The 26,515-nt window shown below is 38.7% G+C and overlaps 1 pseudogene; it reads left to right on the top strand.

The window, feature by feature from the left end:
* Nucleotides 1-22,160, top strand: part of LOC149157774 (uncharacterized) — a 35,139-nt pseudogene extending 12,979 nt beyond the window's left edge.
* The last annotated feature ends 4,355 nt before the right edge of the window (nucleotides 22,161-26,515 follow it).

The following is a 26,515-nucleotide window of genomic DNA, read 5'->3' as shown; positions in this document are numbered from 1 at the left end:
GCTTCCTGGCTGACATTCAGGCTTCATCTGTAGTTTTAAGGGATATACAACAATTAGAAAATCAATTTTTCCTGTGGATTTTTACAACCTTATTCGTGAAATTAACCGAGGAAAGTTCCCCAGTGGAGTCGCCATTATGTTATCACTCAGGTTGTCCCTCAGGTTGTAAAAAGGGATACAGCCGAGGTAACCACAGACCAACTTTGGACTACAAGTTCTAGCCAACTGCAATCAGAGAGGGCTCTCTCTTTCTGATTTAGATTTCTTGAAAATGATTTTAGGCTAGGTATTGGGTTTGAAGGGTTTTTGTTTTGGTTTTGGTGGGAAGATTGATGTCTTCAAGTAGAGAGGCTAAGCATAGTCTGATAAGTTTCAAACCATTTGGCATGGAGTCGAGGAGGAAGATTGGTGGTGTGTTTTCTTGGTCACAGGAGAGATATGTGGAGCAAGGTAGCTGCACATGAAACAATGTTTCAGGTTTAAAGGATGGAATGAATGCTAAGGAATGAGAGGCAATCAAGAATCTCTCTTTCAGCTTAACAGAGGGAAGTAACAGAGCTTTACCTAGGGGCAATAAAGAATCCCTAGATAATTGGCCAACATAGGGGAATTAGGGTAAATATGAGCCAGAAGGAATTCATATTCATTACCAATTCATTCAGATGAAAACATATAGAAACAACAGAAATTGAGCATAGAGTGTTGTAAACAAATTCTAAGCTAATCTTTCTTTCTGCTATTCAGATAGTGGTTAACAATAAAACAGAGGTAAGATGCACTTATTGTTCCAGGTTGCAGCACAAGAATTCCACATTTAGTCTCCAGAAATCTTTAACAACACATCACACCATCATACTCCAACTCTTCAGCAGTCTTTGATTATAGAAAAAATCTCAGGTATACAGTGCGAGTCTCTAGTGAGAGTTATCAATCGACAAACCCTTGAAACAATACAGTGGGTCGTATATATAGAAAAAAAAACTCTTCAAAACTGCTTATTTATAGTTTGACCTAAACAGGTCTGAAAGAAAGATGATTACTTTAACCTAATCCTATCAGAAATAAATGCGTGAAAATATCTCAGGCTGCGCTGAGGGCAGCCGTATCAAAACTGAGTAAATTATGTTGTCCTCGGTGGCTTGGTGCAGTGTTTTTTGAAATAAATGAGCATGGGTTTCCGCTTCTTTGCTGTCTGGTGGCTTTGAATGCTTTAATTGTGATTTGAGGGCAAGGATGGGCTTACGCCTCTTGACTTGACTTTCTAGGAACTCATTAATGCTCAGGTGCTTTGAGCCCCTAAAAAATCTTGGCTGATACTCTTTGGCTCTTCTTCTTCCTCTGATACTTTTTGACAATAAACTAGGCTACTGCTCTGATGTGCTGTGCGTTAAATCAACATTTAATGGTCGTTGTTCGGCCCTCGGTTTCCTTCAAAACTGTCTTCTGCTCCTTTCTGAGTGCTTCGCGAAGAAAAACGGGTCATTCGGCGCCTTTCGGGCTTGCTGGGGGCTGTGTGATGAAAATATTCCCCATTTTGGCCTAATTTATCCAGCGATGCGCGATTTGGCGCAAATCGCGCATCAAAAACTGCCTCAGAAACTGATTCCGGGGCTCCAGAGTGCGATTTTCACCCTTCGCGCCAAAATTGCTTATGACGTCAGCATAGTGGAACATTGTACGGCGGATGACGCGGCAGGATGACGTCAGCATGATGACATCATCACGTACGGAGGTGATGTGGCAGCACGGCAGGGGACATGGTGGCAGGGTGACTCGGCGGTATAGTGGCAGGAGGCCACGCAGGCGGATGACGTGTCATGGTGACTGGGCAGGGGGGTGACGCAAGCGGGTGACGTCACTGGGCAGGAGGCGGTTTCCGGTTTTGGGGCGCACCGCCTTTGGACAGAGGTGGTTTTGGGGGAGGGGGCTCCGCCATAGCCCAGAAGGTGACGCGTGGTGGGAGTACGGCAGGAATACCGCCCATCTCCCGGACGCTAACCTTCGGGCGTCTTGGAGATGGGAAGGCCCGCCCATCGTAGATCTGTGGGGCGGGCGATCTGACGGCTGGCGGCGAAGGTGAGGTGGCGGAGGGATAAGGGGCGGGAATATACACAGAATATTCTGATTTTAATAATGTGCGGCAGTGGGTTAAAACTTAGGGAATGACGGAGTTTGAGGGTTGTATGGGTTTAATGAGCGCGGATAAACGTTTTTATGAACAAAACTTAGGGTAAGGGAGCCAAAAGTGGGTTTTTTAAGGGTTTTAGGGCTAGGGGAGAGGTTGTTAGCATGACCAGGTGTCATCTAACTCCTGCTATGACACGGATGGGCTAAAAACAGCCCCTGATGGACCATTTTTTCCCTGACTTAGAAGAAATATGGCTATAGTGTCAGGGAGAGGATATTTAATATTTTTGGGATTTATATACATAGTTTTAGCAGGGGAAGGGGATACAGATTAGGGATTTAGATAATACAGTCAGCAGTTAATATGGAGATGACCAGAAAGCGCTAAGTTAAGGGTCCTTAGGCTAATTTTGGGGAAAATAACTTGTAAAGAAATGAAATCCTTGAGCGAAGCAGACCTTCACCAAGGCAGCTGATATGGAGAATGATGGAACTAAGAGGAATCAAGCAGATCTTGACCTCTTTGGGGAAGTTAGTAAGTGACTTGGGAAATGAGAAGAAGGGGAAGTTAGTTATGTCTAGCTCGAGCTCCTCCAGATAAAAACCTGCCTGATAACTGTGATCTGAAAAGACAAAAACACTTTGTAACACAAAATTGATCGTAAATCATCATTCTGCAACCTCACAGCTACCTACCCGGCCTACTTACCTAACATTTCTTCTTCTTTTGATTTGGGTGGAATTAGATTTGCAGACCCAGATTTACAATTTTTCTTTTGAATGTTTCCTATCTGGATCTACACTTATTTCTGCCAAGGGCCCAGATTAAGCAGTTGGGTCCCTTTGATTCTCTACCTATCTACAAATCTGCCAAGATTAAGTTGTTTGGACAGATACATTCTCTATATTCTAAAACAGGAAATTGAAACCTAGGGAGGCCAAGATTAAACTGTTTAGCCTTCCCTTAACTGAATGAACTCTTCAAAATGGAATGACTCATCAAAATTGGAATACAGCAGTGGCATTTGGACTAGCACACTTCATGGCATCTTGTGGAAATATGGAACACTGCAGCCTGCAAAGTACGACATATTTGGCGTGTAAAAATGTCAATCATGAAAGATGAAACCCTGTTGCAACAGGAGGCTAACACACCCCAGACCAACACATGCATATATCCTATTTTAACACTATTTAACTATAAGTATACTCTGGAATAAAATATGATATGCGATCTACAATGATGTCTTACAACAATTGATAATAAAGATCATTCAACTGCAACAAGAAATTAAATCGTTTAACAATAATTGTTTTGGATAAATAGTTATACAAAATGATTGAGAAAAATATATCGCATATAAAATCGTTCATGTATTCACAACGGAATCAGAGCTAACATCATACAAAAGTGCAATAATGCTAAAACTATAATTCAGACTTTCATACATAAAACAATTGAAAGAATAAGTATTGCTTGATACATAAATAAAACATGATCATAAGATAAAAGTACCATATATGATAAGTCCTGCTCATGTGCTTTAGCAATATTGACCCAATTTCAATCAATCCAACACATTCTAAGAGTACAAAAGTGCATTTCAGTAGAGCATGCTAGATATTTAAAGAAAATAGATCTTGTTCCATTCATTTCATCAAAACCTCCTCAAAAGTACAGAAGTGCAATGTTTTGAAAAGTGTTTTTGATAAAATTTCTGGACCCCTCTCTAAATGCATGAGAGGGGTTTAAATATTAAACTATATGTCTTAAAATAAATTATTACAAAAATAGTTAAGGAGGTTTCAAACAACCTTCCTCAGAATATGCAAAAATAAAATTAAAAGGAAAAAAAATTAATGACTAGCTCCTTTGAACTTGATCTCTAAGGTCGCAAATATTAGTCATGGGCTTGAGCTGAGGCGGTTGGCTGATCACAATTTTTAACTACCCAACAAATATGGAATTTGTTAGTGTTGGCACTATCTTTTGTGTAGATGTTGTTAAACATCTTAGAGTCATCCATTAGCTGTGTGGTTTCACTAAAAACTGCCAGTATGCCTCCCAATTCATCTTGTTTAACTGTTTGATTACCTCCTCCTTTCTTGCGCTGCCTGTTTCCACTGCTGCTCTAGCTGTTTGGCATTAGGAAGAAATCCTGGTACACATTCCTTGACTAGATTGGCGCATGAAGATTTTCGTTAATGGCTTCTATTATGCTGTTTGTTGCTGTCGTTGCTATCGTTGTTGCCCTTTCCACCTGTTTCAACTGAGAATCCCAATTTGTGAACAGAATATCTTTATGAGACTCTTCCAGCTTTGGTAGGTCAGCCTTCCTCCCATCCTCTGATTCTTGCTAGGTGATAAACTCAGAAACCCTTTTGTGGATTTTGTCATACTCAAGCCTCATATCAATAACTTGGTTTGTTAATTTATCACTGGTCTCGCAATAAGGATTTATCTGCGAGATTTTTTGGCAAAATACTTCCTTTTGCTGCATTAGTAAGGAATTGAGGCTGAGCGCTTCCTTGATGAATTCGTCGATTTGCGGATTGTCTCTAAGTTTATCTATCATGGCTTGTATCTGCAAATCCTTTTCTGCTAAGTTGGCTTGATGTTGTATTCTCATCTGTTCGAATTCCTTTTGGAGCTGGGCTACTTGTAATTCTGCTTGCTGATTAGATTTTTCTTGGGCTAATTGTTGTTCTAGCAGCAAAATTCTCTGTTCCTTTTCCTTGAGCAACATTTGGACCTCTGTCGCCTTGTCAATAGTTGTTGTGGCATAGGCTCCCATGAATTGTGATAGCTTTGTGAGATTCTTAGATGGGTCGATATGTGAGTCCTTCCATACGATGTCCATTGGTTCATTTTCTAGAGTCGTAACAGCTACAATGTCCAATTTTCTTTTCTTCCTTTGTCTCTTGACTACAACTTTGTGGGTAGGGATATAGAATACATCTAGAGGAGGTATTTCCTCAATTCTTAAAACAATTTCTGAAGTAGGAGTAGCAGGAATAACCTCAACGTCCTGAGTGCCTATAGCTCTTTCCTCTGTTGTTTCTAGATTCAACTTATGCTAGGTTTGCTTGGGAGTTTTCATTCCAGATGTTTGCTTAGGGTTTGTATTTGTGTGGAGATTTTTTTTGAACTGTTCCCATTCTTGTTCGAGGTCAATGACTGGAGCTTTACCTGACTGAGTTGAAGTAGAAGCAACTTCTGCTTGTTTCTTTGCTTTGGCCTACTCAGCCGTCTCCTCTGTACTTTGAGCTGTGTCTTTTTTAGATTCTTTATTGGTGTTTCCTCCCCCATTTTGAGACTTCCGCTTTGAGTGCTCTGACTCATGTGTAGATCTCTCTTGAGTTTCTTTAGAGCTGCCCTCCAAGCTTACGCTGGGAGTTGGCTCCCTTATTGGTTCAATCTGCAGTAGGTCCAATGGGACCTTTAATAATATCTTTTTTCTATACACATGGAAAGCCTTAACATCTTCTGGGGTCAAAAGTAGTGATGCCATATGCAAAACTTGTGAAAATGTTTCTGCCTATAGGAAGAGGTCATCAAAGGCGTCCTCTTCGTGGGTGAACTGTTTTACTTTTACTGTAGTAGTAAATTCCTTAACAATGCCATTTGGGTCATACTACCTTCCCGAAATTGTAGCTAATTTCAGAGACTTAATAATCTCTACTTCTTTTAATGCATGTCCATAATCATGTAGTGCAAAAGCACCACATTGTAATGGGAATGTAGGCCAAATGGCCTTCTTTTTTTCTTTCAGTCCTCTGCTCATTCCACCTTCCCTTGCTATTTGGTAGGCTATTTTTTTGGCCATTAGTTTGTTGGGGACATAATATGGGAGGACATGTGGTGAAGCAATGCTCCCAAAAACTCTAATGTAGGTGAATGTTTTTTCCCCAAACCATCTATCTACTAGCAAGATATCTACTTTGACCTCTTTAAAAAACCTAGGGGTGGTCCTATTATATACTTCTCTATGAATGGGTAGCATAACCCTTGAGATATTTTATAAAAATGGGGGTGGAATTTAGATTCCCAAAAAATATTATGATATATATGGATGGAAAGTGGGTTCTCTAAAATCCATTTCCATCCCATTTTGGGAAATTGAGAACAAAAATAGATTGCATCCATAACAAAAGCACTCATGAAAAAAGGGGGATAAACCCTTAAAGAGGAACTTCTTTTCCTTCTATATTCTATAATGGCCTTTGCCAAATTATCTGATAAAATTTGAGCCTAGTTCATTATTGTTGCATTCACTGCTGCATCTATTAATGGGAGCCAATCCATGGAAAACTTGGTTCTATTGGGTCTATCGAATAACCTACATATCATTACTGCTATGAAACTATGAGGGTGAGAAATGGATGTCGTTGAGTACATACCAATTTTGTCTTGCTTAAGCTTGCCTTCGTTTGATTTTCGCATGGCGTCTGATGGGTCCTCATTTTACTTGGCGAATTGCTCAAGGAACCGTTTGTTGTAGAACTTTTGCGGCTCAGGTAACTGGTACATTAGTCGTAGGTTGTCTGTTGAGAAAGACCCCATGACCTCTTGCTTGTGATTCTTGAAGGTTTTGTCTATGATGTCTACCTCGTTAATTACCCATTTGACCATGTCCGTGTATGGGATTATTTTTGGTCTTGTAGCTATGTGGTTGAGGAAGAACATGCTATTTCGAAATAGGAGGCATCAGATGACTCCTGAGCATCTGTCGTGGCCTTTGTTACCAGTGGCCTGGGATTCTCTTCTTCTAACAAGTTGTACATGGCCTCCCATGTCGAAGTTCCTCCGTCTCTACTGCATGTGGTATTAGAGAAAAGCGACACCATTTCTGATTTCTCAGATGAAATTCCTGTAGGTTTTAACCCCGTACAGAAATTACCTACATACGAATTCTAAAACATAGAAAATAAACAATGCGAGAGCATAACACATAAAGCACATATACACAGAGATTTTTCCCTGTCCCGAAACTGCGACTACCAGCTTGATTTTTCATTATGTTCCTTTCAATGTTACAATACATATTTATACATGCCGAAGCATCCAATACCATGGACCGAAAACCATCGCGTCCAAAACCATGTGTGAAAAACATGCACAAAACCATAGGTAGGTCCGCCCAACCTAATATAGGGTCCAAAACCAAAATTTTCCGGGGCACTACCCCGGACCCCATAGAGTGGGGTTACTTGCACCCCTCAAACCCCCTATGACTCCCCCTACTATGCAATCGGCGCAATGAAGGGGGGGGCTTCGCCCCCCTTCTAACCCCCCGGTTAACTACGTGGGCTAGTCGTGGAAAGAATATAACACAACCCAACATTCTCCCACTTGTTGTTTTCTTTCCACAAGGGGCCACAAGAGAGCTTAGTCATTTATCCAGCCCTGCAACGCCCATTATTTCTCTACACCAAGAGAACTTCTTAGAGCTCACAGATTTTTTCAATGCATCTGCAGTATTCTTCAAAGTGTCCACCTTTACCAGCAACACCCTTTTGTCTTCTATCATATCACTCATAAAGTGATATTGAACATCAATGTGCTTTGTCTTTGAATGGTAAGTAGGGTTCTTTGCCAAAAAAATTGCACTTTGGCTATCACAGTCTATCCTTATAGCTCCCTGTACTAATCCCATACTTGAACACAATCTTTGCAACCAAACTGCTTCCTTGCTTGCATGAGTGACTGCCATGTATTCTACCTCTGTAGTTGATAGTGCCACTACAGGTTGTTTCTTACTCATCCAACTGACTGCACCTCCAAATAGGTTAAACACATACCCACTTGTAGATCTTCTCTGATCCAAATCTCTAGCCCAATCTGCATCAACAAAGCCACAAATATCCAACACTCTGTCCAATCCTGGTCTTCCTTGGTAGCACAAACCATAATCACTAGTGCCACGCAAATACCTGAAAACCCGCTTCACTGCTATCCAATGCTCCTTCCCTGGTTTTGACATAAACCTGCTCAATACTCCCACTCCATGTGCAATTTCTGGTCTAGTAAAAACCATTGCATACATCAGGCTATCGACTGCACTTGCATATGGAACACAGGACATATCCTCTTCCTCTTCTTGTGTCTTGGGACACTGTTCAACAGATAACTTTACACCTACAGGAATAGGAACCTTCACTGGTTTACTATCCTGCATATTAAACCTCTGTAATATTGTCTCGACATACTTCCTCTGGTTTAACCAGAGCTTCCTCTTTTCCTGATCTCTTTTAATTTCCATGCCCAAAATATAGTTTGCAGCACCAAGATCTTTCATGTCGAATTTGGAGGACAATTGGGTCTTCAAATCCTGGATAATTTCTTTGTCATTTCCAACCAGCAACATATCATCCACATACAAGACCAAATAAATAACACGGTCACCAATTAATTTAAAATACACACAGTGATCTGCTTTGCTTCTGGTGAAGCCAAGTCCCCGTATAAATGTATCAAATTTCTGATACCACATCCTTGGTGATTGTTTTAACCCATACAAAGACTTCTTTAACTTGCATACCAGTTCTTTCTTACCCTTCACCACAAAGTCTTCAAGTTGCTTCATGTAGATTTCCTCTTCCAGATCCCCATGAAGAAACGTTGTCTTCACATCCATCTGTTCTACCTGAAAATCAAAAGCAGCAGCAACAGATAAAATTAATCTAATAGAAGTTACCTTGGCAACAGAAGAAAAAATATCACAAAAATCAATTCCCAACACCTGGGAATAACCTTTTGCTACCAACCGAGCTTTGTATTTCTCCACCTTTCCTTCTGCATTTGTCTTCTTCTTGAACAACCATTTGCTGCCAATGGGTTTCCTTCCAGTCGACAACTCCACCAGATCCCAAGCCTCATTTTTGTGCAAAGATGCCATTTCATCAACCATGGCCTCTTTCTAGAGTTTTCCATCCTCTGACTCTACTGCTTCCTTCACAGTTCTGGGATGATCATCAACAATAGATAAAAACAAATTTGAACAGAAAGCAGATGGACTATACCTTTTTGGTTGCCTTCTTTCTCGAACTGATCTTCTCATACCCACAGTTTGTGGCTCTTCATCTTTTGATTCCCCCTTTGCTGTAGAGTCTGATTCTTCTTCCTTTAGCTCAAACTCTATCTTCTCAGGTTCCTTTGGTTGGACTTCATGTTTAATAACATCTTTCACCTCTTTGAACACCACATCTCGGTTGTACACAACCTTCCTTGTTATTGGGTTCCAAAGCTTATAACCCTTTAAACCATCCTTATACCCAAGAAAGATGCACTTTTCAGATTTACTATCCAACTTGGTTCGTTTCTCCTTTGGAACATGTACATATGCATTACATCCAAATACCCTCAGATGTGAAAGAGAGGGTTTCTTACCAGTCCATACCTCTTGTGGAGTTTTATCCTCCATTGCTGATGAAGGTGATCTGTTGACTAGGTAACATGTTGTCTCCATCGCCTTTGCCCATAATTCTTGTCCTAACCTGACACCATTGAGCATGCTTCTTGCCCTTTCCATCAACGTCTTGTTCATTCTTTCTGCAACTGCATTTTTCTGAGGTGTATATGGAGTAGTCTTTTGTTGTGCTATACCACACTCCTTATAGAATTCTTAAAATTCCTTACTGCAAAACTCTCCACTGTTATCTATCCTCAACACCTTTATCTTCTTCTCTGTCTGGTTTTCCACCAGAGCCTTGAATTATTTAAACCTATCAAAGACTTCAGATTTCTTCTTAAGGAAATATATCCATGTATTCCTTGAGAAGTCATCTATAAATGATACATAGTACACAAACTTACCCACTGATGGAATCTTCACAGGTCCAAACACGTCACTATGCACAATCTCTAATATATGTTTTGCCCTCTTACCACCAGAGGGGAAACTCACCCGATTCTGCTTCCCATATACACAATTTTCACATAAATCAAAATCCAGAGAGCTATTACTCATACCTTCTACCATACCTTTACCGTGAAGTATTCAAAGGCCCTTCTCTCCAATATGTCCAAGCATTTGATGCCACAGCATGGTCTTCTCTCCAGAGACCACTAGATTTTCTGCTCCACTTTCAGGAATCACAAAACTGTTGCACCCATCAACAACAGTGCTATCTTGTAGCTTGTACAAAGTTCCAATCTGAACTCCCTGCATCAATACTAGTGCTCCCCGAACCATCTTGCAGGTATCCTTCTCGAACACTGTTTTTACATTTGCATCATCCAACTTGCTTACAAAAATCAGATTTCTAGCCAATGCAGGAATATGCAGAACACCAAGAAGTGTTCTAACCCTTCTACCTTGCAACTTCAACTTTACTTTCCCACGACAAACGATTTTAGCCTTCCTATCATCCCTTAAGAAGACATCATCACCATCGTATTTCTCATACTTGCAAAACCACTCTCTATGGGGAGTGAAGTGAAAGGATGCACCTAAGTCAATCAACCATGCCTCATGATCTGCATGCGTACATGAAGAAGCCAAGTACACATCCCCACCTTCATTTGAGGTGGTTTTCGCCTCTGTAGAAGGAGCATCATGAGATCCGTTTCCTTTATCAGGAGCTTTAGATTTACAATCCCTTTTGTAGTGCCCTTCCTTTCCACATTTCCAGCACACCACCTTTATAGGTTTTCCTGGAGATTTAGAGCTCCCTCAAGATTTAGATATCCCACTTGATGACTTATTTTTGTTTTTGTTCTGGGACCGTTCTCGTACAGACAAGGCATCACCATTCTGGATCTCCTTAAGAGTTTCTGGATGACAATTATAGAGCTAAGGATGCTTTTCTGCAGAGAGTCTTTGCTTTGTTATAGATACTTTTCTTGACCGATGGTAGAACAAAGGTTTCTTTATAAAGTTGAGGTTTTGCAAAGGACAAGTAATTTTGGTGGAAAACAAGCAGATTTCAGAGTAATAGAACTTAGCTTATGTTTCAAATGTGAAAATTATCTTCTCAACAGTCTCTACTTATACAAGCAAAAAGTCAAAATATAAAAGAGATTATTATTGTAAAGGCCAAAAGTAAATGCTATTTAACTTTTATTTTCCTAGAAAAAGTAAAGGCAATAGTGTACAAGGGATAGAAGAGGTTATCTTCTATGAAAAATATTTCTTCAAAATTTTCCCATTAACAGGTAGAGAATCTCTCTTGCCTGATAAATCCTGCAGTAAAAAGGTGGATGGGCCAATTTGCTCCGCAATCTGAAATGGGCCAAGCCACATTCTTTGGAATTTGGTATGCTTACCTTTTTCCTCGTGTGCTTTATCCCACTTCAATACAAGGTCTCCAAGCTGAAAGGATTTAGGACTTACAGAATTTGCATCAAATGAAGATTTAACTAATTGTTGATGATGTGCATGTGTGATTTTGGCTTTATCTCTTTCTTCTTCGAGCTTGAGGATTTGCGATTGCCTTAATTGCATAGAAGAGGAAGGAGTTTCTTCAATAAATTGAACCAGGGCTAGAGAGGGAATAGCTATATTTGTAGGGAGAACAACTTCTTTCCCATAGACCAAATTAAAAGGAGAAGTGCCTATTGAGGCCTTCTGTGTTATTCGATCTGCCCATAGAGAAAATGTCAAAGATTTGTGCCAATTTTTCTGACTTTGATCAACAGTTCGTTTGATGATTCTTATGAGATTTTTGTTTGTAGATTCAGCCAAACCATTTCCCTGAGGATAATAGTTAGCAAAATATTTAAGTTTAAAACCTCTTTTAAGAGCAAATTCTGTCATAGCATTGCCTATGAAATAAGATGCATTGTCAAACATGAGGGCAGTTGGTAGACCAAATCTGGTAATAATAAACTGATCAATAAATTCAATGATATTCGAATTCAAGCTTCTGTGATCCATAACTTGTTAATTCATGAAAATTTTCGGAAAAAATCATATAGAGAATATTTGGTCGACGCATTTCAAACTAGCCAATGTGGTTCATCTTCAGGATAAGATGAAGAGACAGATCTCAGAGGAAGGTTAAATAAGAAGATAGGTCAACCTAACAGCTAGAGGAAAACTGCTATATTTGATTAGGGAGGGAAAATTATATATAATATTATAAACCAACTAAAAGGCTATATATGACTAGGGAAGGGGATTAATTTAAATTGTTTAAATAATTAATAAATAATAATTATTTAATATATTAATTAACTTATTCATTCCTTATTTATTGATTAATATTATTTATTTATTTATTTGATTATCCAACTAGGAAAAAAAATAATAAATAATAATAAATAAATAAATAAATAAATAAATGGGTAAATAAAATAAAATAAAAATGCATAAATAACTAAATAAATAAGCTAACCTAAATAAAATTTAAAGTTAATAAATAATAAAAAGGACAAATAAATAAAAATACACTAAATAAAAATAATAATAATAATAATTTATTTATAAATAAATAAATAAAAATAGAATAGAATAGAATAGAATAAAATGAAATAAAAATACGTAAAAATATACAAGTAAAAATATACAAGTAATTATTAAATAAACGAAAAAAATATATAAAAGTAAAAATAAATAAATATAATAGAAGGGAAAAATAAATCATAATACAATGAAAATTATTTAAAAATATATATAAAAAAAGAGTGTGTTCTTAAATAAATAAATAAATGAATAATAATAATAATAATAATAGTGATTGTAGAATTTAGACTTATGTGATCCATATTAACTGTAACAACATTTTCGGTAAAAATCACATAAAATAAAATCTCGTCGATGCGTTTCGAACCAACCAGTGTGGTTCATCTTCAGGACAAGATCAATAAACGTTGTTACAAATAATAATGATAATAATAATACATAAATTAATAAAAATCAATAAATAATAATAATAAGGCTAATAGTGATAATAATAATAGTAATAAATAATATTACTAAAAAACAATAAAAATAAATAAAAAGAGAGGGTAATCCTCTATAAAAGAGGGGAATAGAGCATGAAACAAACAAAGAAAGGGGATAAAAAGCTCAGATAGAGAGGAGAAAGACTAAGAAGAGAGGGCGGGAATCCAACAACTACTAATTTTCTAGTCGTCATCCCTATTAATATTATTAGAAGACCGCTCAATTTCAATGGCTTCCCTAAACTTGCGGTGATGAAAATGAGAAATTTTTGTGACGACCTTAGCCTCCTCAATGCATATATGATGCTTGGTCTTCACTGCATGTTCCGCTAAAGCAGAGGATTTGGTCCTCCCATGCTGATATATCCTCCTCTGATATACAAGATTCAGGTGACGATATATAAAAATGTGAGGTAAGCCTCAACGATACTGAATCCAAATATATTGATATCATCTTTTACTTGAAAATGGATATGCCCCTATGCAACTTAATTACAAAAGAAAAAGGGCTTTGAGGATAAAAGCTAAGCAATATGAAATCATCAATGATGTGTTGTTTAGAAAAAAATATGATTCTGTTTTTCTTAGATGCCTTGAAAAATCTGAGGCAGAAAAGGTTTTGCAGGAACTCCATGATGGACCAGCTGGTGGACATTTTGGAGGAGACACAACAACACATAAAATCCTACATGCTGGCTATTATTGGCCAACCTTATTCAAAGATGCACACGAATATGTAAGGAAATGTAAAATTTGTCAAACAGCTGCTGGAAGACAGAGGAAACCCGCATTACCATTACAATCAGTCAACATTGAACAACCATTTGAACAATGGGGACTGGACATAATAGGTGAGATCATTCCTCACTCTTCAAAGAAACATAGATATATCGTCACCTGAATCTTGTAGTGTTGGTAAATTGGATGCTCCTGCTAACATTCTACAAAAACTTTGACCTTTAACAATTTTAGCTGGTCTGATCTCAATGTCATATTCTTTCAGTGTTGTTACCCAATTTTCTCTTTTCTCACCCACCTCTCTTTGCATCTGTAAATTTATTACTACTGGGAATGGGACTATTACCTTAGTGCAAGTCATGAGAAGGAAGGGTCTAAAATGATGTATTGATTTGAAAACAGCAAAAGCTTGTTTTTCAACATCTGAGTAGTTTAATTCAGCTCCCTGCAAATTGGAGATAAAAGAGAAATCGGTGCTTCGATTTTGTCATCATTGACTTGTGTGAGTATAGCTGCATATGATGTCTCGGAAGCAAAGGAATATAAAATGAAATGATTAGAAAAATTCAGAGTTGCTAAAGAGGGAGCATTTATTATTACGTGTTTAATCAGATTAAGAGCTTCATGCTTGGGATGTCCCCATTTAAAAACATAACTTTTCTTACTCATAGATTGGAGAGGCAAAACAATTCGTGAAAAGTCAGACAAATCTTTTGACGAAATTTATCTGACCTGGGAAAAATTGCATGGATTTTTTGTTATGAGGTAAAGGGATTTCAAAAATTTCTCTTATCCTATCGGGATCAATAAGAATTCCTTCTTTGGATACGATAAATCCAATGAGCTTTCCTTCATTTAAAGCAAAGAAATATTTCTTAGGATTGAGAGAAATTCCATACCTTTGACAACGCTCAAAGATTTGTTTTAAATGATTACTGCGCCTTTTTCAAATACACAGTGATGTCATCTAAATAAATTACCACTAATTTTTTCACCAAACATTTGAAAGCTATGTCCATGGCTCTCTGAAATGTTGCACCGACATTGCTTAACCCAAATGGAATCTTTTGATAGACATAAGTGCCCCATTTAGTTTGAAATGTGGTCTTTAGCTGGTCATCTGCATGTACTAGAATCTGATTATAACCTGAAAATCCATCCTGAAAAGACATCAATTATGAGCCTGCAACTAATTGCAGTATCTGTTCCATATGAGGTAATGGGAAGTTGTCCTTCTGACAAGCTTTGTTAATACTGCGAAAGTCTATACATATTCGAATATCACCATTCTTTTTCCTGTTTGGGACAAGGTTAGAAACTCACCTTGAATACTTTACATGAAAAATTATTTTGGCTTTGAGAAGCTTATTTAAATAAGATTTGATCTGATTTTCTAAATTCGGATGAATCTTTCTCAACTTCTATTGCACAGGATTTTTGATAAGTGTCAGTATTGCAGCAAGGATGCTGCAACACCTGGGCTACCAGCTTTACTTATCAACCTGGGGTTCGTACAAACTTGGAGGTGACAGTGCTATATGCACAAGTAGAAGTGAAGGTCCTACCTGTTGTCACTTGTTCATCTAGCGAGAGACCCCAGGGGTTCCAAGCCAGACTTCTATAGAGTCAGAAGAAGCTTGATTCTTTGATGGAAGAAGAGAAAATCTATTCTAAGAGAGCTACTCTACTGCAGTAATGAAGAAAACAACATGTAATGATAAATCACACCATATCCTAATTAACCATTTAAACAGCTAAACTAAGCAGAATTGCTAAATCAACACTAACCTAATGCTGCTATCTAAGTTACAGAAGTAAAGAGCATCAAACCAAACTAAGGTGTAAGCAAGGAAACTAAACTAAATCTATTTTCGCTTTATTTTGGTTTTTTTGGTGTTTACGATGATTAGACAGTATTGAATGAACAAGTCAAAGCTTGGGAGTGGCAGCATTTTAAGGATATGCAGAACAAAGTTCGAGAAGGAGTCAAGCAGAAAAGCAATCGAAGATCAAAATCAGCGAAAGGGAGACGTAATGAATCATCAGTGCATAGGAGCTGTTGGATCGATTAGCGAACAATAAGAACGGAAGATGAGCGGTGAAGATCTTATCACAGGAGATTACATGAATATATGGGTGGATTGATCAATGAACAAGATTAACACGGAGGTTAAGTGAATATATGGACAAATAAGGTTAACGGGAGATGAATGGCGGAGATCTTATCGCGGAGGTTAATTGAATAGATGGACGAACAGGGTTAATGGGAGATGAATGACGAAGATCTTATCATGGAGGTGAAGTGAATAGATGGAAGAATAGGGTTAACAAGAGATGAATGGAAAAGATCTTATCACGGGAAAAACATGTGGAACGATGGAGTAGATTTTCATAGGTGGTAAGCAGTTTCTCACGCGCTTGTTAGAGTCGGTCTTTACATCCCTCCGTCAGAGATCATTTCTCTTATTGCATTTCATTTTTAGGTGTCTCGCTCAATTCACTCAGTTACATTCTGCTAGGGGCATGCCATAATCTAACGGAAGGGCCTTGTTAGTCATTTCCCCTCATGCCTTATCCTCCTGGTTTAGGTCTGTTTTTCGAATCAATTTTAAGGTCATTTACAGTCTTGTTCGATGACTAGGTCAACAAAGAGTTATTTTAGTCATCAGGTCTATGGTTTTGCAAATTTGGTTTTCAAAAGTGTCCAATAATGCCAGCAGGCCAGAGGGAGGTTCAAAATATGTTTTCATTTCGAAAATTTCATTGTCATACTGATTGATCATGACTTTTCTTCAAAACCCTGTTTTGAAGAAAAAGTCGTCTTTTCGTCTTTTGAAATAATTGCCAAGTATATTTTCAAGGTTTTTCAGTTGAAAATGTTCAAATGCAGCCTCTGGTCATTTTTTGCTGAAATCCGATGCCACCACGCCTGCAAAAGTTGACAAGATTCATCATCAGCTCAAAAATTAGTGGAAACAAAGAACAGAGTATGTATTAAAGGTGTAAAGTGTCAAAGTTCAAAATATTGCAAAAATGGGTTTGTCAAAAGAAAGAATCAAAGTCCTTTGTATACATGAGTTATTTTCACATTCGATGATCCATATGCATGCCAACGACATTAGCAAAAGCCAAGATAAAACAAGGAAGTGAAAAAATGAAGTTTTGAAGCCAAACTGTGTGTTGGATCAGTGTGCGGCACGTTGGGTGATTGGCACGGCACACTGAGCAAGCGTGGCGCTTTGGGCGCCTCTACATAGTGTTTTTCTCCACTTGCACGGTGCATCCACGAGGCGTGGCACACTGGGCTTGTGCGCGGCGCACAGAGCCTCCAAGACCAAAAATCATCACAGCTTCAATGAAAATCAAATCGATTCAACTCATTTGCTCCAAGTGTTAGTGGACTTTGGTATTGCTTGTGATGAAATAAACTGTGGTTATCTGAATGAAGATCGAGGCACCATGTTTCGATTCAAAGATATATATGTAAGGTAGGTGACTTTGCAGACGATAATCGGGCGGGCATTGATCATTCATTGCATCGTATTAGTGCTATTCGAAATCGTAGGGGATGCATTATTGGCCTCACATGTCGAGTTGGCCGGGCAATATCTGGAAGTGCATATATGGTTCGAGACTTGGTTAAGAGTGGGGGTTCTCTTTTAATTATAGGACGTCCAGGTGTTGGGAAGACCACTGTAATTAGGTCATGATAGAATCAGTTGAGAACCATATGCCTCAAACCATTGTAATTCATGAAATTGGAAGAGAGCTTGAAGCCTTGGCTGCCAGTACGATTGCTCAACGTGGAATACAGCTAGTTGGAACAGCTCATGGAATGACAATTAAGAATCTAATAAAATCCTTCTTTGGAGATGCTTGTTGGTGGCATCCAGAGTGGGGGATGATGAAGCGTTTATAAGGGGAGTTCAAAAAACAATACTTAAGAGAAAAGGGCCACCTGCTTTTACTTGTGCTGTGGAGATGATATCACTGACTGAATGGCGAATTCATCATAGCTTAGAAGCAACTGTGGATGCTATTCTTGTAGGATGATCTCCTTTGTTTCAAGTTTGTAAGATGGGTATTTCTAGGGTTATAGTTGAAAATTCTAGTATTACCACAGATGCAAATCTTCAAAGCACCGCTTGCAACACCAATGAGAAGCGTAAGGAGGATGTCAGCAATGAGTCAGATGCCCAGAGTAAAAATAATGATGATAATGATTATGTTTCTACATTTAGAAGCAGTGTTAAACAATTCAAAAGGGATGACGATACACCCATTCGTTTGTATACATATGAGATTATGGATGCTAATTATAAAAAATTGGTTTTTATTCAAACGGCAAAAGGGAAGGTGAAAAGTCAACGACCGAAAGCCAAAATTAGAACGAAGAATATCTACTACAGCAGAGATAAGAACAGATTGCCTATTCTTGCCCTCAGTCACAATTTCAAAGGGATTTACACCTGCAGATTTCACCTTTTCATTGGTCATCATCAGATTCGAGTAGAAAATGTAATGTTGCTACTCCTTTTATAGATGGTTGGCTTTTCATATTTTAATGATTAAACAATCCCCTATTTTTGGTCGATCTGTTTTCTCATAGTTGAGTTTATTTACTGTATTGAAAATCATTTGTAAGAGGTCTGAGTTCTGAAAAAAGTGTGGAAGAAAAACTCAGCGCTTCATTGTACAGTTTGGCCAGGAAATTAATAAAATGTTGCAGCTCTGATTCATGAGATTCATGTGGTATGAGTTTAGCACATGTTTCTTCTTTCTGTTTCATATGTATCTTGTTATGTTTTACAGTTCAATCTTAATCATTTCCACTTGAATGTTTTTTAAGTAAGAAAGGTAGAATCCAGTTTATTGCTCTGCCTTGGAAAAGCATTCATCCTCTGTGTGTCTTCTTCTGTTTGAAAAGGGTTCATTTTTTATGCCCTTTTCAACCTCTCAACAGTCTTTCCACTCCATATTACTTCAATTTGATTGTTGAACCTCCTGCCTATCTTGCCTCACGAAATACTCTGTGTCTTTGATTTAATTTCCCAGCTCATGTTGTCCTTTATTCCATACAGCCCAGAAAATTCAGTCATCCAATAAATTACCTCTTTCATATTTATTTACTAGCCTAAAATCAGTTCCCATTTTAAGTCATCTCGGACCCTATTGCATATTTTTACTGAGTTTGACCCGGAGAGAGCCCTCTCCTGTCCTCGTAGGGCTAGCTACGAGGCTGAGTGTGTTTTGATGTGGACCTAGAAGCTTGCCTTTTCAGCCTGAGGAAAATCTAGGCTCTAACATAGTGTACTGGGGAAGAAAATGGTTTGCTTGTTAGTGTTATTGATTTATAGCTACAGACGAAGCCTGAAGTCATGCCAGGTAGCCTTCGAAACGCTTTTGCTTTGCATTAGCGGAAGTAGATAAACGCTGCTTCAGTCAATCTCCGGTTTAGCTTGTAATCGTAACACTTAACTTATAAATCGCCCCAGTACATGTATCAAGTTCAGATCTGATTGTTGATGGTGGACAACGATCAGACATATGAAGGCTGAAACATTCACTTGGCGACTCCAACTCAACCCAGAGATTCCAGTGCTCACTGATCCATTCATGCAATGGTAGGGTATGTGGCAGACCCTGCACTTTGTGAAGTTGTAAAAGAAGTTAGAGATCAGTTAGTGGATTTTGAAATTGATGAAGCATTTTTCATTGCCGTGTTTCAATGTTTGAAATCTCCGAAGTTTCCTCCTGAAGCTAAAACTGGTTTCTGTGAGTTACTTGTTGAAAGATTTGAGAAGGAGATTCAATATTTAAATGATCAGATCCAATCATATGAATTCTGAGATCCCAAAAAGTTCTTGGAAACTCTCCCTCCTTCAAAACAAGAAACAATAGAGCTGCCCATGGATATTTGCATTGATAGTGTGCAGCTGGAAGTATGTATTGCAGAGTTGGGGCAGCAAACAGAGTCTGGCTTTTGCGATCCTATTGCAACATACATGGAAATGTTTTTCAGTTTAAATGATAGATCAAATTATTTTTTACATAACCAGACTCATTACGTGCATGTATGGCTGCCAGCAATTACATCTGTGTCCTGGTGGAAACACTCTCAAGCAGCATCCTTGTCACAGTTACTTGAATGGTTGATCTGGCATTACAACATTACTTGATCTATTGGCTCTGCAGCAAAGTAGGGTAGATTTTGTAAATAAATAAGCAGCCAAAGGCAGCACTTCGTTCCCGTTTCATTGCAGTTTTGGTTTCAGTTTGTCGAGTCAGTTTTTCAGTCATTTCAGTTTGCATTGAGTTAGTTTGAGTCAAATTTTTAGTCAGTAAATCAGTTAACAGTTTGGTGTTGATTTGGACTCCATAGCCCAATGGACGAAGGCACTGTCTGCTCTCCCAAAGATCTGTCGTTCTTGGGACCTCCAGGGAGCTACCATCCCCATTGGAGCCAATGTTATAGTTGTTCTTTACATCCCTTTGTCAGAGATCATTTCTCTTATTGCATTTCATTTTTAGGTGTCTCGCTCGATTCACTCAGTTGCATTCTGCTAAGGGCATGCCATAATCTAACGGAAGGACCTTGTCAGTCATTTCCCCTCATGCCTTATCCTGTTGGTTTAGGTCTGTTTATCGAATCAATTTTAAGGTCATTTACAGTCCTGTTTGATTGTCAGCAAAGAGTTATTTTAGTCATCAGGTCTAGGTTTTTGCAAATTTGGTTTTCAAAAGTGTCCAATAATGCCAGCAAGCTAGAGGGAGGTTCAAAATATGTTTTCATTTCGAAAATTTCATTGTCATACTGATTGATCATGACTTTTCTTCAAAACCTTGTTTTGAAGAAAAAGTCGTCTTTTCGTCTTTTGAAATAATTGCCATGTATATTTTCAAGGTTTTTCGGTTGAAAATGTTCAAATGTAGCCTCTGGTCATTTTTTTCCGAAATCCGATGCCACCACACCTACAAAAGTTGACAAGATTCATCATCAGCTCAAAAATCAGTGGAAACAAAGAACAGAGTATGTATTAAAGGTGTAAAGTGTCAAAGTTCAAAATATTGCAGAAATGGGTTTGTCAAAAGAAAGAATCAAATTCCTTTGTATACATGAGTTATTTTCACATTCGATGATCCATATGCACGCCAAAGACATCAGCAAAAGCCAAGATAAAACAAGGAAGTGAAAAAATGAAGTTTTGAAGCCAAACTGTGTGTTGGATCAGTGCGCGGCGCATTGGGTGACTGGCGCGGTGCACTGAGCAAGCGCGGCGCATTGGGCGCCTCTACACAGTGTTTTTCTCCACTTGCATGGTGCATCCAAGAGGCACGATGCACAGAGCCTCCAAGACCAAAAATCATCACGGCTTCAATGAAAATCAAATCGATTCAACTCATTTGCTCCAAGTAAGTGTTAGTGGACTTTGGTATTGCTTGTGAAGAAATAAACTGTGGTTATCTGAATGAAGATCGAGGCACCATGTTGCGATTCAAAGTTATATATGTAAGGTAGGTGACTTTGCAGACAATAATCGGGCGAGCATTGATCATTCATTGCATCGTATTAGTGCTATTCGAAATCGTAGGGGATGCATTATTGGCCTCACATGTCGAGTTGGCCGGGCAATATCTGGAAGTGCATATATGGTTCGAGACCTGGTTGAGAGTGGGGGTTCTCTTTTAATTATAGGACGTCTAGGTGTTGGGAAGACCACTATAATTAGGTCATGATAGAAGCAGTTGAGAACCATATGCCTCAGACCATTGTAATTGATGAAATTGGAACAGAGCTTGAAGCCTTGGCTGCCAGTACGATTGCTCAACGTGGAATACAGCTAGTTGGAACAGCTCATGGAATGACAATTGAGAATCTAATAAAAATCCTTCTCTGGAGATGCTTGTTGGTGGCATCCAGAGTGTTACACTGGGGGATGATGAGGCGTTTATAAGGGGCGTTCAAAAAACAATACGTGAGAGAAAAGGGCCACTTGCTTTTACTTGTGTTGTGGAGATGATATCACTGACTGAATGGCGAATTCATCATAGCTTAGAAGCAACTATGGATGCTATTCTTGCAGGACGATCTCCTTTGTTTGAAGTTCATAAGATGGTTAGTTCTAGGGTTATGGTTGAAAATTCTAGTATTACCGCAGATGCAAACCTTCAAAGCACCTCTTGCAACACCAATGAGAAGCGTAAGGAGGATGTCAGCCATGAGTCAGATGCCCAGAGTAAAAATAATGATGATAATGATTATGTTTCTACATTTAGAAGCAATGTTAAACAGTTCAGAAGGGATGACGATACACCCATTCATTTGTATACATATGAGATTATGGATGCTAATTATAAAAAATTGGTTTTTGTTCAAACGACAAAAGGGAAGGTGAAAAGTCAATGACCGAAAGCCAAAATTAGAACGAAGAATATCTACTACAGCAGAGATAGGAACAGATTGCCTATTCTTGCCCTTAGTCACGATTTCAAAGGGATTTACACCTACAGATTTCACCTTTTCATTGGTCATCATCAGATTCGAGTAGAAAATGTAACGCTGCTGCTCCTTTTACAGATGGTTGGGTTTTCATCTTTTAATGATTAAACAATCCCCTATTTTTGGTCGCTCTATTTTCTCATAGTTGAGTTTATTTATTGTATTGAAAATCATTTGTAAGAGGTCTGAGTTCTGAAAAAATTGTGGAAGGAAAACTCAGCACTTCACTGTATAGTTTGGCCAGGAAATTAATAAAATGTTGTAGCTCTGATTCATGAGATTCATGTGGTATGAGTTTAGCACATGTTTCTTCTTTCTGTTTCATATGTATCTTGTTATGTTTTACAGTTCAATCATAATCATTTCCAGTTGAATGTTTTTTAATTAAGAAAGGTAGAATCCAGTTTATTGCTCTGCCTTGGAAAAGCATTCATCCTCTGTGTGTCTTCTTTTGTTTGAAAGGGATTCATTTGTTATGCCCTTTTCAACCTCTCAACAGTCTTTCCACTCCATATTACTTCAATTTGATTTTTGAACCTCCTGCCTATCTTGCCTCACGAAATACTCTGCGTCTTTGATTTAATTTCCCAGCTCATGTTGTCCTTTATTCCATACAGCCTAGAAAATTCAGTCATCCAATAAATTACCTCTTTCATATTTATTTACTAGCCTAAAATTAGTTCCCATTTTAAGTCATCTCAGACCCTATTGCATATTTTTACTGAGTTTGACCCGGAGAGAGCCCTCTCCTATCCTCGTAGGGCTAGCTATGAGGCTTAGCGTGGTTTGATGTGGACCTAGAAGCTTGCCTTTTCAGCCTGAGGCAAATCTAGGCTCTAACAACGCCCTTAAGGCTGTAAGCGAAATTCCAAAATTTTATGCGATTAGCATAACTGGGTGACACGTAGCACGAGAAAACCACTATTCTTGCATGCTCTCAGGCAGATACCGGTCATGCTAGAATCCATGTGAGATTGCACCATAGCCGTTGGATCAAGCTAGATAGATCGACGGTGGAGATTTGGGGTGCATAAAGTATTGAGAGGACGCGATAGCCGTTGGATCAAGCTAGACAGATCGACGGTGGAGATTTGGGGTGCATAAAGTCAAACGTTGAAATGAATACGCATGTGGTTAATGGTGATTGGCCAGGTTTGTTGTGGATCAGATGGTAAAGAGATCTACGTATAATCTGATTAAGACATGAGTTATTGGCTCTCACATAAGTATTTTGTGCTGAAGGAAATGAGAATGTGAGTGAGATCTATTACAGAAAGAGAGTGATTGAAGATGATAATGATGAAATGAACCAAGTACTGAATCAAGACAACAAACTCCAAATCTCATGCGATAACTAGAAATATAAAACACAACCAATCTACTTTACCCTGCTGTAATGGAAATGCAGCTACTTAAGCAAATGATAAATTAAACCATGAATCTACGCTAGCATACATGTACAATAAAGGGGAGCCTTAGCTACTAGGGTTAGGCCCTAGCCCAAGAGCTTCAGCCCTCTGAGTTAACTCAGTGCTGGCTCAAAACAAAACTCATTCTTATTATCAAAACAATGGATTACATCAACAACTATCACAAGTCTTGCAACTCGAAAATAAAGTAAAGTTTTACAATCAAGAATCTGAATCCTATTGAGGTCCTAGGCCTCTCTACTTATACATCTGAAGTCTCCAACAAATTCCTTAAAATTAGGGAGGCTCGGCTCCCAAACTCTAGATAAACTGGTGCTTTGACTTCCACTTGCTCAACTGCCTTCTAGTCCTCATGATTTGGCTATTTGTACTCCAACCTGATGGAGGAATATTTGAATGGAGGGGTAGTAAACGAGGAGTATTTCCCTCCTATAATTCCTCTCTCTTGTCCCATTCGAGTTTTGACCAAGGTATTTGCTAAAATTCCTTGCTTTTATCCTTTAATCCTACATTAAGTGCACATTATACCACAAAGAAAAATATCCAACTCTAACTCATCTCATAAAAAAAATATGATCAAAAGTATGCAATAAGTTGTGAGAATAGTTGGTTTGACTAAGCTAGGAGATGAATTAAGGCCCATATAATTACCCAATGATGAGGCTCATCATCACCCCCTACTGAAAATGTTTCTCATCCTCTGAGCAACTTAGTCAATGTCCATGTCCTTCATGGCCTTGGTAGCCTCTTTGACATCCCATGCTTCTGTTGTGGTCACTTATTCTTGTTCGTAGAAGCTTGCTTTCCTCTCTACTTCTTCCTACTGCCTCTTTTCCTCTTCTTATTTTCTCCCTTCTAGCATCCCTAGGGGTAGTGGTGGACTGAGTTTTAGGCCTATCTAATTGACCTTCAACCTTTGCATTGATTGCTTATACATTGGTGTCCTGTTGAGTGCCTCTCTCAAAATTTGAGGGGTGTGATATTCTCTGATCTTCAAGCCGCGTGGTAGTGTGTTCCATCTCCTTAAGCAGGCATGTATACTATCTTCTCCTAGCAGCCTAAACATATCCTCAAAATGTGAAATTGATTGCTCTTAGGCAGTGAGATATCTAGGTGCGAGCTGAGGATCATTTGCAATTAGATTATGGGTGTTGATTAGGGCCATGGGATTTGATTGTTTAGCTATGATGAAAAGAGGTTCATTTTTCTCTCTGGCCAATATTCTTTTCATCTCTGCAGCCCTTGACTCCTCATGGTTCATCCATGATGCCAAAGCCATTAATTCTAGATCTCCTAGCTTGGCATTAGGATCCCAAACATTCATGTCTGTGAGTGCCATGTTGTGCAAGTAAAACTCAACCATTTTGGACCTATCCTCTAGTGTACTTTGGTTACAAAGATCAATAAACTACCTGTAGTCCTGAAATTGCATTGTTCCCCTTTGTGCTAGTGTTTTAATTTGAAATTGCAGCTATTGTTCTCTGAGGTAAAGAGCATAGGATTTAGCTGGAATCCTACACTGGATGGCCTCCAAGGAGAGGCTGGCCATACATGCTAGTTGTTTTTCCTTTCCTGCAGTTGTCCTCTCAGCCATGAATTTTCCCTCTCAATTTTATCTCTCATTACTTCTTCTTTGTCCCTTGTTGTAGGGGAATCTTCAATCTCAATAGGGATTTTTGTTGATATTTGTGGATTTTCTTGTTTGATTCTTGTGCTCTTTCTTGTTTTGAAATATAGGGGGGTTTGCCTCCTTTTCCCTTTTTGTTTGCCTGGGGTGCTGAGAGCAGTGAAGGCAGTTGCTACCTCCTTCTCAGGGGCCTCTGTAGACACCCTAAGTGTCTCCTCCTCGTGTTCTTCCCCTTTTGTTTCGATGCCTTCTTCCTCTTTGTTTTTCTTATCTTCTTCCTCTTGTTGTTATTTCTTATCTCCATCAATTTCTTCCTTCGTTTCCTCCTTTGTTTCAACATCATCCTCCTTCTTTTCTACTTCATCATGTTCCTCTGTATTAGTTTCTTCTTCATCCATCTCATCCCCATCTAGCTTTGTATCTTCTTCTTCTTGCTTTGCCTCCACCTCACTGATAGAAGGATTAATATTATAGGTGAGGGTTTGATGTCATCCTTCACTGGTAAGTCTCTAAAGATTGACCATGTTATAGGGATCTTGAGGTTTTGGAGGGCATCCTCAATGAGGATCCTGATCAACCCATGGTGAGCCAATTGTTGGGAATTCCCTTCCTTTACTTTGCTAATGGAGTCTATGATGATTGCATCAAGATTAAGGGTATGCTGAGTCTTTGGTGAACTGGTGTTTCTACCCCAAATCTTAATTCTTCAAGCATCCTAAAATGGTAGCCATAAACAACACTGTATCTACATGAGATATATTTGATGAGTTGGTAACCTACCTCACTCCATGGGTATGGTAAATTGTCTCTCCATACTCCATTTTTATCCTCTGTGGTTTCTTCACCTCCTAAAAAGAGTTCCTTTTTTGCCACTTGATTGTCTGCTTTGTCTTATTTTCTCCATGGAATTCCTAGGGGAAGTGTGGTGACCCTACTAATAAGCTCTGGGGTGAGATCTATAGTGAGCCCTCTAACTATAACAGTGGCATGGATTCTGCTATGTGGAGTGAGGGAATGAGCAAATTCTTGAGCCACCTCATCATCATACCCTGTGAATTTTTCAAAAAACCCCATCCATTGGTGTCTTATAAAGATTTCAAGCACTTGGGGGTGTTGTTGTATCCTCACAGTGTTTGTGGGTTCTCTCCTATTAAACCCTCCTGTCATCTTGCTTGTGAGGCTTGAGGAGGAAATGAGAGTTTTGA

Source organism: Pinus tabuliformis, chromosome 5_2, assembly GCF_031772625.1.
Source record: "Pinus tabuliformis cultivar Carrire ecotype Pingquan chromosome 5_2, CPIR1, whole genome shotgun sequence".
Taxonomy (NCBI): Eukaryota; Viridiplantae; Streptophyta; class Pinopsida; order Pinales; family Pinaceae; genus Pinus; species Pinus tabuliformis.
Note: the sequence above shows the minus strand (reverse complement) of the source record. Positions and strands in the feature narration are given on the sequence as shown.